This window comes from Pan paniscus, chromosome 23 (assembly GCF_029289425.2).
Source record: "Pan paniscus chromosome 23, NHGRI_mPanPan1-v2.0_pri, whole genome shotgun sequence".
NCBI lineage: Eukaryota > Metazoa > Chordata > Mammalia > Primates > Hominidae > Pan > Pan paniscus.
In genome coordinates, this window is record NC_085927.1 from 59,539,173 (window position 1) to 59,545,765 (window position 6,593).

At 58.9% G+C, this 6,593-nt stretch overlaps 1 long non-coding RNA gene across 1 annotated transcript; it reads right to left on the minus strand.

Moving 5' to 3' along the window:
• Positions 1-1,858: 1,858 nt before the first annotated feature.
• Positions 1,859-6,045, minus strand: MIR3667HG (MIR3667 host gene). The gene is made up of 7 exons (XR_010111773.1): positions 6,000-6,045; positions 5,268-5,363; positions 3,671-3,749; positions 3,261-3,495; positions 3,163-3,221; positions 2,919-3,131; positions 1,859-2,313 (listed from the first exon to the last, which is right to left on the minus strand). It is a non-coding gene; the product is annotated as an MIR3667 host gene (long non-coding RNA).
• Between the last annotated feature and the right edge of the window lie 548 nt (positions 6,046-6,593).

Sequence of the window (6,593 nt, forward strand, 5' to 3'; positions counted from 1 at the left end):
ATGCCTCTTCTAATTTCATTCATAAATAAGTAATTGCATCTTAACTCCCATTTGATAGATGGGAAAGATTGCAGAGCTGGGAAAACAGGAATTGTTGCACCCTTTGGGGGAAAATCAGGGAGGAAAGAGCCAGGTCGGGGCTGTGGGCCCTCGGGGGATTCTGGGGAAGCTGCCGTCTGTGTGTGTTCCTCGTGGCCAGGTCACAGAGCTATCCTCACAGGCGTGGTTCTAGTCTGTGAACATGACCCGTATTTTTGATCAATTCTAATTATAAATATTAATCAAAAAGGAGAAGGAAGGCGAACTCCAGGCATTTGTTTGAGGCAATAGGCATCTGGCTGAAGTTGTCATTAGCTGGGTCACTGACAGCCCCACAGCGGCCGGCCGGCCAACCACACAGGTCAGCCACAGTGGATGCCAGGTTCCCCAGATCAAGGGCTGCCAGGAGCGGAGGCGCTCATTTGCAGCCAAATCCTCAGGAAATGCCCTCAGCGGAAACCAGCCACCTCCACCAAGGTCAGGTCCACCCCGAGATGCTGGACGAATGTGCACACTCGCTGGGGCGCCCTCCTCTTCCTCCCCTGCACAAAGAGCACTGCAGCCGAACCCCAGCCTCAGGCCACGGCCAGCACCGCAGAGCCACAGGGCAGACGCCATGCACACCAGACCTGCTGGGCCACAGCCAGGCCCGGGTGGCGAAGGACGGGGACCCAGGCCTCAGGATGGGGAAGGTGGTGGAGGCCCTGCTCTGAGCCTTCTAAGCTGGACGCCCCGGCTTAGGGGCCATGCATGGCCCCACCTTTCAGGTAACACCTCCCCACCCCAGGGCCTGCCCCCAGCTGCTCCTGAACATGCCTGTGCCTGGAAGTGCACCACATGGAATCTTCCAGAAGGCACCTGCTGAGAGAGGGAAGGGACGTCCATGGTCCTGCAGGGCTGAGAGCCGTCAAGGGAGACAGGCACAGCACATAAGCAATGCCAGTGACGCAGGAGAGCGAGAGCCCAGCTCGGCCCACGCCGGGGACCAAAGGCCCTGAGAAGTGACCGTGCTGGTGGGCGTGGTGTAAGGCTGGACACTGCCGGCTGACCTGCTCCCGGGGGCCCAGGAGACCCTGCACTGGCCACTGTGAAGAGTGGGCAGCAGCAGCCTCCCTGGAAGCTGGGGTGGCCGGGCGGTGTGGGCAGGGCTGGCGGCCAGGCGCCATCACAGAGCCGGGCCCCTGATGGCAGAAGGGGGCCTGACTGTCAGGAGGAAGGCAGGGCTGTTGTGGGGCTGAGCAGCAGACTGAGTGGTGTACAGGGGCCTGCCCCACAGAGGTGGGAGTGAAAGTCGGTAGCACCCAAGCCCCGGGGGCAGGAGAGGTGGGCAGCAGCTCCACCCACCCCACTAAGGCGGTCAAGACGGAGGCTGGGGCCACAGGCAGCTGCCCAGCAACACCAGCATCCCACGCAGCCTCCTCCCTGGGCCAGGTTCCAGATGCAGAATCCAGACAGGAGAGGGGAAGAAAGAACCCGAAACGCACAGAAGCCTTGGGCAAGGGTCCCCCTGGCCCTCCCAAAGGGCGCTGGGGAGGAAGGGTCTGTCCAAACGGTCAGGGCAGTGGGCTGGGGACAGAGCAGACGCCAGCATTAGGGAACTGCAGCCCCGCCGCGCACCCACAGAGCAGAGCAGGGAACGGGAAATGAACGGGGACCTTCCAGACGGAGCTCACGGAACTCCCAGAGGTCATTTCCCAGATCCCCAATACGTCACTGAATAGCCCAGTTGTCCTGACCTGTAGGGAAGACCACGTGGAACCTTCCAGAATGTCCCTTTCCCACCCAGCTGATCGAGGGAGACAGTGGGAGAGACAGAAACCTAGAGACAGTGAGATAAAGACAGACATAGAGACAGTGACACAGAGAGACAGTGAATCAAATGCATTGTCACGCCCCAGGTGGACGGCAGAGCCCGGCCCCCACACAAATCCTGAGGGGTGCAGAGGGGCCTGGTCCTCCCCCAGTCAGTTCCCCAGTCTGGCCTCTGCAAATCCAGCAGGCCCTGGATGGGGCAGTGGCTATGGCTGACGGACCTGCCAGTAACCCAGGGGCCCTGTGCCCCATGATGGCTGCATAGGACGCAAGCTCTGGACTTGGGCAATCTCTGAGGAGCCGCCCCAGCCCCAGAGCCCCCGCTGGGCAGGTGAGGCCTCTGCTGTGCCCCGTCCTGGCCTTCTCCCCACAGCTGCCAGCCAGGCCACTCCCCAACAGACAAACCTGCCACATCTGTATTGGACCCACGTGCTGCGGAGCTCAGGGACATCTGTGGTGACCCGGTCAAGTGTGTCAAGCCAGGTGGCTGTAGGCAAACTGCCCACTGTTGCTCCAAATCATCTCCCTCCACCTCAAAGCTGCCCCCGGTCACTGGTGCCACTGGAGGAAGGTTCTGGGAGGTCCCACGTTGGGTGAGGGACACAGGGTCACAGACACTGGCCTTGTGGGCGCTTTGCCCCCTCTCCCCTTGGCCTGAGAGCAAGCTGGTCCCATGCCTGGGGGCCGCAACCGAGAGCCAGGCCCCCTACAGATGCAGCGCCCCTTCCGAGGACTCCTGGCACCTTGAGCTTCCCAGGGCCTGGGGATGCCGCTCTCCCGCCCATGAGTCCATCTCGCAGAAACCCTCAAGTGCCACCCAGACCCTACTCAAGTCCGGGCCCCTCGCTTCCGACTCTCCCTCCCATCCTCCACTCTCCTGGCCTCTCCCCAGGGCCCTGCTCGGGGCTGCTGACCTTTGGGAGGGAGGCACAGTGATGCTCGGGGTGCTGACCTTTGTGGGGAGGGCACAGTGATGCTCGGGGTGCTGACCTTTGTGGGGAGGGCACAGTGATGCTCGGGGTGCTGACCTTTGTGGGGAGGGCACAGTGATGCTCGGGGTGCTGACCTTTGTGGGGAGGGCACAGTGATGCTCGGGGTGCTGACCTGTGTGGGGAGAGCACAGTGATGCTCGGGGTGCTGACCTTTGTGGGGAGGGCACAGTGATGCTCGGGGTGCTGACCTTTGTGGGGAGGGCACAGTGATGCTCGGGGTGCTGACCTTTGTGGGGAGGGCACAGTGATGCTCGGGGTGCTGACCTTTGTGGGGAGGGCACAGTGATGCTCGGGGTGCTGACCTTTATGGGGAGGGCACAGTGATGCTCGGGGTGCTGACCTTTGTGGGGAGGGCACAGTGATGCTCGGGGTGCTGACCTTTGTGGGGAGGGCACAGTGATGCTCAGGGCTGCTGGCCTTTGGGAGGAGGCATAGTGCCTGAAGGATGGGCGTCTCCTCACTGGCCCTTCTATCCAGGCCCCTTGCCAAGCACAGGGGATGTGCACAGCGTGCGTTTATGAACTGAGAGCAGAAGCAACAGCAGCCACAGGCTCCCGCATTCCCCTTGTGCCCTGAAAGCACCTCGGTCCAGGGGTCAGGCTGGGTCCACAGCTCCCGTTGGTGGCCTGGGCTCAGCGGCCCCCAGCTTTTCCTGGAAGACGCAGCACAGAAAACTGATGAGGCCGGCCAGGCTCCCTCCAGAGCCCTCAGGGACGCAGGAGGCCACCAAGACCAGAGGAACATAAATCTCATGGCCTTGGACACTGCCCAGTTGTAAATATATTTATCGCCCCTCCATTTATCACAGCTGCCTCTGATGCACCCACCTGGTGTGGGGCCAGTTGTCGTAGCTCCCCCACTCAGCACCTCCCCGCAGGATTGTCCCCAATCCATCTCTGACAGCATCTGCAGACAGGAGCACAAAGCTGCCAGCAGCCCCCAAACGGCCACCCTGACCCCGGGCTGACGGCACCATCCTGGGACAATCTCTGCCTGGGCACCAGGCCTCACTCCAGGAACCATCTGCTGTGAGGTCTTTGGGCACCCTCTCCCTGTTAGCCCACTTCCCATCCCTGCTTCCACCTTTGGGACCCTCTCCCTGTTAGCCCACTTCCCATCCCTGCTCCCACATTTAGGACCCTCTCCCTGTTGGCCCACTTCCCATCCTGTTCCCACCAGAGGAAGTGCCTTCTGGGGCGACATTTCTGAGCCACCGATGCTACACATTTAGTACTAACCCAAGCCATAAACCGTTAGTATCCATTTAAAGTGTTGAAAGGATAAAACCAACAACCTATAATTCTGTACCCATTAAATTATCTTCTTAAAGTCAAAGAGAAATAACGGATAAATGGAGAAATAAATGGATAAATGGAGAAGTGGATAATAGTAACCACATATTTGGTGATTATCGCTTATGGATAAGTAAAATGAATGACACCAAAGTTGTAAGGGATTGGAACACTCTGCCATGAGGCAATTGCACTGCCTGTGACGTGGCACCACACTATTTAAAGTGAACCTCTGATCACTGTAAATGTATATTGCAAACTCTACGACAATCAACAAAAAAAGTAGAAAGAAAACAAGAAGTGTAACTGATTTGCTAAGAGAGGAGAGAAAATGAAATCATACAAAATTCTCAATCAAAACCAGAGAAGGCAGAAAAAGAATGGAAAACAAAAAAAGAAACAGAGACCAAGGAACAGCAAACAGTAACCAATGTGGCCAACAGGAATCCAGCTATGTGGATGATCGCTTCAGAAGTCAGGGGTTGACGTGCATCCACCAAAAGAGAGAGACTGGGCCAGGTGCGGTGGCTCACGACTGTAATCCCAGCATTTTGGGAGGCCAAGGTTGGAGGATCACGAGGTCAGGAGCTTGAGACCGGCCTGGCCAAGATGGTGAAACCCCATCTCTACTAAAAGTAAAAAAAAAAAAAATTAGCCAGGTACGGTGGCGGGTGCCTGTAGTCCCAGCTACCTGGGAGGCTGAGGCAGGAGAATCGCTTGAACCAGGGAGGTGGAGGTTGCAGTGAGCTGAAATGGCACCACTGCACTCCAGCCTGGGTAACAGAAAGAGACTCCTCGAAAAAAAAAAAAAGAAAAAAAAACCTGACTCTATGTCATCCACAAGAAGCTCCCTCCAAATATAAAGACGCACATAGATGAAAAGAAAGGGTTGGAGAATGATACACCCGCTAACACTAACGGAAAACACAGGAGTCGTGATTAATCCCAGCCAGGACCGGTATCAGGGATAAAAGGGGCACTGCGTGGTGATCAGGGGTCAGTCCCCTGGAGGGAGACTAGCAATCCTGAATGGGTGTGTGCCTGACAGCAGGGCCCCCAACCCCGCCCCACCCTGGGGGATCTCCCCAGCCCCTGTTGTCTCCTGCCCCTGTCCCGAGACCTCTGGACCCACCCCCGGCACCCCCCTTGGCTGCACAGGGGACATTGCGGTTGTTAAACATGGTTGCAGTAGTGGCCCAGGCCCATCCCAGGGAGACACTGGGCTTCCCTGCCACAGAGCCGTGGGCCTGAAAGCACCATCTGGAGGGGTCTGCTCCTGCCTGTGCAGCATGGTGGGAGCTGACCCCACAGTGCAGTGCGGCTCCAGGTCCAACCTCTAAGGAGGGGAGGGGCTTGGATGTGTCTGACCCACCCACTGAGGCGCAGGGTGGGGAGACCAGGGTGTGGTCATGTCAGGCTGGGGGGCCAGCTCCTCCTGAGCAGAGTGGGATCACCTGTGACCCATCCACAGCAAGGTCGGAGAGGTGGGCATGGCGAGGCTGCCTCCCAGCTCACCAGAGAGAGCTTCACCAACATCATCAAAGCCTTCCACGTCCACTGTGCACGTAAGCCTCTCTCAGAACGATCGGGAGCTCAGTCGGTCAGTGGCACCGTTCTCAGCCAAGGACTCATGGAGCCCGGCCCATTTACATAGGTAACGAAGGTAAATTTTCATCTGATGCCTACACTTTGACACAGGCTCCTTCTCAAACATCTCCTGCGGACGGAAGGCAAGTGTCAGGCAGCACCACTCAGCCCGGCCACACCAAGGAGACAGGAGGGAGTTCCTCCCACCAGGAGGGCAGGGGTGGGGGAAGAGGACACCCAGCCAGGCCATCCACAGCGAGGATGAGGCGGGACCCACCCACAGGCCCATGCTCCATGCACAGGGGATCCACCCACAGACCCATGCTCCGTGCAGTGAGGGATCCACCCAGGGGCCCACGCTCCATGCAGGGGGGGATCCACCCGGGGGGCCCACGCTCCGTGCAGGGGGGGATCCACCCGGGGGCCCACGCTCCGTGCAGGGGTCTCCATCCACAGGCTCCGCTCCAAACTGTACGTTTTGGATGTAAACGGTTTCCTTTCCAGTTTTTCCCAGGCAGGTAGGAATTCAGGCGAACATACAGGATCCCTGGGGGCCTGTTGGACAAGGGTCCCGCCCGCCGCTGGAATCTCAGAAAGAATGAGTCAGGGCTCGGGACCCCCACAAAGGCAGGGCAGGGGTGCCCCCCCAGGGGCTGGAGAGGAAAAGCTGAGGGTCAGAGAATGGGCAACAGGGCACGGGACAGGGCAGCTGGAGACAGGAGGGATGGTCGGGTCAACCCCGGGCACCGCCCAGGAACATGGGTCATCCCTGCCAGGGAACTCAGGGGCAGGTGGCTGAGGAGGCCTTCCAGGTTCTCTCAATGGGGGATGAAGCCCTCATGCCAACTAGGCTCACAGATCCCAGAGGAGG